Here is a 4,647-nt window from a genome sequence, read left to right on the forward strand (position 1 = left end):
GTAAATGAGTGAAGGACAAAGTAAGTGAATGAATGAGTGAATGAGTAAAAGAGACATATTTTAAAACACTGAACTCCAGCTGTTAAATCAGTGAGTCAAGCAGTTGAGGCTGGAGTCTGGGATAGGTATTAGAGAATTATACTGGGGGTGCATGTTGGGACAGTATGTACAGTTTTAGAAGGGAAGAGTAGAAAATCTCACAGAGGTATTTGAAAGCTGAGGACACAGGCTTGTTTTATAGGACAGGAAAATGAATGCAGAGATCAAGTCTGAGGCCGCTTCAAATGTATCCCACTGATAAATATACACAGGCAGAGCATTAGTCCTGGTGAAAAGGAGGGGAGGGTAGCAGTATAACATCCTGCTTGGTGCCTTTGGCACAGGTCTCACTGCAGGCTTTATTCCAACTTGTGTCATCAGGAACAGGATGCAGGTAATGGGAGAACTACAGGTCCTGGGAAGATCAAAGGTATACATTTTATGCCTCAATTAAATTTCCCCTTGTAAGGCTTTCCAACACAATTTAGCCTTTCTCTGCTGGGCTGGGCCAGACACAAAGATATGCACTGGGTCTTTTTGGAACACGGGGCCCATGAGCGACTATAATTAACAGTTTCCTCCTGCTAAAGGGAAAAGGGTTTTGGTATACAACATGGCCTGTTTGTGAGAATGGAAACTCTACTATTTATCGCAGGGTGCCCAGTGGGCTGTCTGCCCAAGAATGCCTGTCACAGCCTGATAAGGATTCCAGGCATAAAAGTTTGAGGTAAGGAATCAAGATATAGAGTTCTAAACAGGAACAGAGAGGAAAAGGAGTGGATATGCAGAGGATGAAAACTCACCATGTATGGTATTGTGGAAACAGCATCCTCTTAAAGTCAGAAACCTATGTCTTGTATTCTGGCTTCACTACTTTCTGTGCTGCCTTGAGAATTCATAGAGATCCTTAAATCCTACTTTTTTGTAAGAAAGGAATATTAAGACCTCTCTCAAGGACTGTCGCATTAAATCTATACTCCCTGTCTGGGAAAGTTTATGTCAATATGCTTTTCCAGGATCATACTGACTCATTGATAATCCTCCTATGAAGCCTTGAATAAGTAATCATCCTTCCAAATAAGTCATCATGGAGCAGAGTACCGGCATTTTCTCTCTAACCCAGTGCAGTGCTGAATGGCTATGGATGTCCTATGGGCAGAACCATGCTCCTAAAACAGAAGCTGCTCAATATGACAGGGGTGACTTTCAAAAAGTTGGGTTTATCAAAGTATGTAAGAATATTACTGTAAGAATATGAAGATGGGTATAACAAAGACGAGCTCCACAAATGACAGCCAGTGTGAAGGAAAGCACTGGAGATCTGTGAACTGTTAGAAACTCAGCCTTTGTGCAAGGAAGGGGTGACTCAAACAGGATTCAGAAGCTTATTTCACTTAGCATAATGCCCTCCAGGTCCCTCCATGTTGCTGAAAATTATAAGATCCTCTAACTAACAATATTGTATTATATATTTAAACTTTACTAAGAGAGTGGATATTATGCTAAGTTTTCATACCACAAATAATAATAAAAGGGTGGGAGAAAATTTTGGGAGGTAATGGATATCTGTATGCCATTGATGGTGGTGGTGGTTTCACACCTATATATTTATCCCAAAGTCATCGAGTCACACACATCAGCGGTTCCCCAACCCCCACCACAAACTGGTACTGGTCTGTGGCCTGCTGGGAACCAGGCCGTATAGCAGGAGGTGAATGGCCAGCGAGCAAGTGAAACTCCATCTATATTTACAGTCACTCTCCATTGCTTGCATTACCACCTGAGCTCTGTCTCCTGTCAGATCAGCTGCGGCATTAGATTCTCATAAGAGCATGAACCCTATTATAAACTGCACATGGAGGGATCTAGGTTGTGCACTCCTTATGAGAATCTAATGCCTGATGATCTGTCACTGTCTCCTACCACCTCCAGATGGGACCGTCTAGTTGCAGGAAAACAAGCTTAGGCTCCCGTTGATTCTACATTATGGTGAGTTGTATAATTATTTCATTAAATATTACAATGTCATAATAATAGAAATAAAGTGCACAATAAATGCAATGTGCTTGAATCATCCCCAGAACCATCCCCTTCCCTTCCCCCAGTCCATGGAAAAATTGTCTTCCCCAAAACCAGTCCCTGGTGCCACAAAGGTTGGGGACCACTGATATACGTTATATATGTACAGCTTCTAATATGTCAATCATAAATCAATGATGTGATTTAAAAAACAAAAACAGGAGTCAGAGGAAGCACAAAATACAAAGGCTAAGGTCCACCCTCTCGCGCTGCATCCTTGAGGGAAAGGGCAGGAGGGTTGTTGCTATGTGCTGGACACATTTACAACTTTAAATGACTGCAGAAAATCCATACCCCAGTTGTGTAGTTACAGAGTCTGCGTTCTCACCATTGAATCTTCCTACCTCCTTTCCTATAGGGACCAAAAATCCCCGGGCCAAAGGAGAAAAAGAAAGGTTTGGTGGCTGTGACTCTCTCCCTTTTCTAATAGAAATGGGATTTCCAAACCTCCAACGGGGTTGGAACCATCCTGTTCAATTCTACATGTATTCTTATGTTCTTCCTCACCCCAATCCGTTCCCTAAGTAAAATAATTATCACAGAGTTTTGAAAGCGAGGGAGGAAATTATATACATATATATATACACACGCACGCACACACACACACACATATATATTCCAACAAAACACCTTCAATGCTCTCACTTCAAATAGCCCATTCATCTCCCAATGGCCAGTGAGAACTCCAGGAGTCGGAACACTTCTTCTGTAAATAAAGGGATGGAAACCGTGTGCACGAACACCCACCAGACAAAGTCTGCCTTTCATTCTCGCATAAACGCAGGCGCGAGCCACAGAGGCAGGCACGTGTGCCAGGTCATCCTCCCTGAAAAAGCCGAGTTCCGTTCTCCAGTGCGGAGTCAGGGGAGCCCACCCTTTCAAAGCCCCCTTTTGAAAGCAGCCGGGGACTTGAAAGGAGGCTCAGATGTCATTTGCGCGGCCGCGCCAGCTGCACAATGGGCTGCGGGCAGAGCCGGGTCCCCGCCGGGCTGCCCACACCCTGCGAGCGAGCGAGCAAGAGAGCGCGGGAGCCGTGGCCGCAGCTCCCCGAGCCCTGTGCAGCCCTGCGAAGGCGCAGGCGCTCCAGAGGCTCAAAGCCAGGAACCCCTGCCTCTCCGTCCTCTGTGGCGCTGTTCAGAACGGCCTGCGCTAATGAGTTCCACCAAGTTACTGTGGCTAGGCTGCCCACGGGACTTAGGGGCATCGGTCTGAGTTTTCAGTTCTTCTTTTAAGCTCACTAACTTCAAAGTTTTCCATTTGAAGCTGTTGAGAGAGCCTGATAGACGCCAGAGAAGAAAGGGCAGCAAAGAAAAGAAAAGAGAAAAAATTAAAAAAAAGAATGAAAAATGCTTCAAGCAAAGTAAAAAAAAAACAAAGATAATTTTTAAAATAGCTCAAGTAACCGAAGATAAGGATAAAGACATTAAGCGCTTCTCCACCCACACCTGATTCACTACATTCCGACTTCAATGAAAGATAATTCAGTGAAAGATGGAAGTCTCGGGCTTACCAGGAACTGAAATAAACAAACCCAAACCAGGAGAAATAAGAGAGGCAGTCACTGACAAGAACTGTAGTGGTTTGTTAGAATAAACCACATATTTCCTCCTTGGGCATTTTGCAGATTGACAAGTAAATGTGAAAAGTATTCATCCCCAAAGGTTCCCCAGATAATTAGCTTTCTTGATGTCATTGATGAGTCTTCAAAAACCGGTTTTCTTTTGCTTACATCACAGATGAGAAAACCAAAGTCCAGAGAGGTTAGGTGAGTTACCCAAGCTAACACCCTCTGTAGGCCTGAGGACTGGATAATTCAAGTACAGCCCTGATGTTTTTCAACATGCCATTCTGCCTATAAATAAATAATAGATCAACAAATGAGATAAAGAAAAAGAAAAAAGTTGACCAAGGAAAGGTTTTAATACAGTGCTCTAAAGAAATTGGAGCCTTAGCACAGATCCACAGTCCACTGTCCATACAGCATGGCTCCATTAAATAAGGGAGAATCATTTCATTTATCACCCAGCATATGAACAGCATCTGTTAAATGCAAAGGCCATAGAACGCTTGACAGACAAAGTACCATGAAATCAAACAAGGTTGATCTCCGAGTTCTGGGAACTCAGTAGAGAGGTAGTACATGCAGTCATACCTATAGCCAAGGTAGGAAGGAGAGCAAAGAGTACAAGCTAGCATTTATTGAGAGAAAGGATGAAGTGACAGTAAAACACAAATGATGGCCAATGCTGATCAAAGCTTAGGTGAACAGTGATCAACAGCGTTGGCTCAGGGTCCTAGTGCTACCTTAGGTACATCAGTTAACCTCTCAGTTCTTTCATATCATATGAGAATTAAAATAAGTAATATGTGTGAAATGCACAGAACAGTTATTGGCACATTTTAAGTACTGAAAAAATAACCTGCTGTAATTTCTGTTGCAAATACTTTGCATTTATAACTTCATTAAGTCTTCATGACATTTCCATGGGGTATAGAAAAGTAGCTTCATTTTATAGATGAGGAAACTGA

General features: G+C 43.0%; 1 long non-coding RNA gene across 1 annotated transcript; it reads right to left on the reverse strand.

The window, feature by feature from the left end:
* Window positions 1-235: 235 nt before the first annotated feature.
* On the reverse strand, window positions 236-3,957 carry LOC117098761. Its single transcript, XR_004443580.1, has 3 exons — window positions 3,893-3,957; window positions 3,361-3,394; window positions 236-454 (listed from the first exon to the last, which is right to left on the reverse strand). It is a non-coding gene; the product is annotated as an uncharacterized LOC117098761 (long non-coding RNA).
* Between the last annotated feature and the right edge of the window lie 690 nt (window positions 3,958-4,647).

This window comes from Trachypithecus francoisi, unplaced genomic scaffold, assembly GCF_009764315.1.
Source record: "Trachypithecus francoisi isolate TF-2019V2 unplaced genomic scaffold, Tfra_2.0 Lachesis_group16, whole genome shotgun sequence".
In the NCBI taxonomy this organism is placed as follows: domain Eukaryota; kingdom Metazoa; phylum Chordata; class Mammalia; order Primates; family Cercopithecidae; genus Trachypithecus; species Trachypithecus francoisi.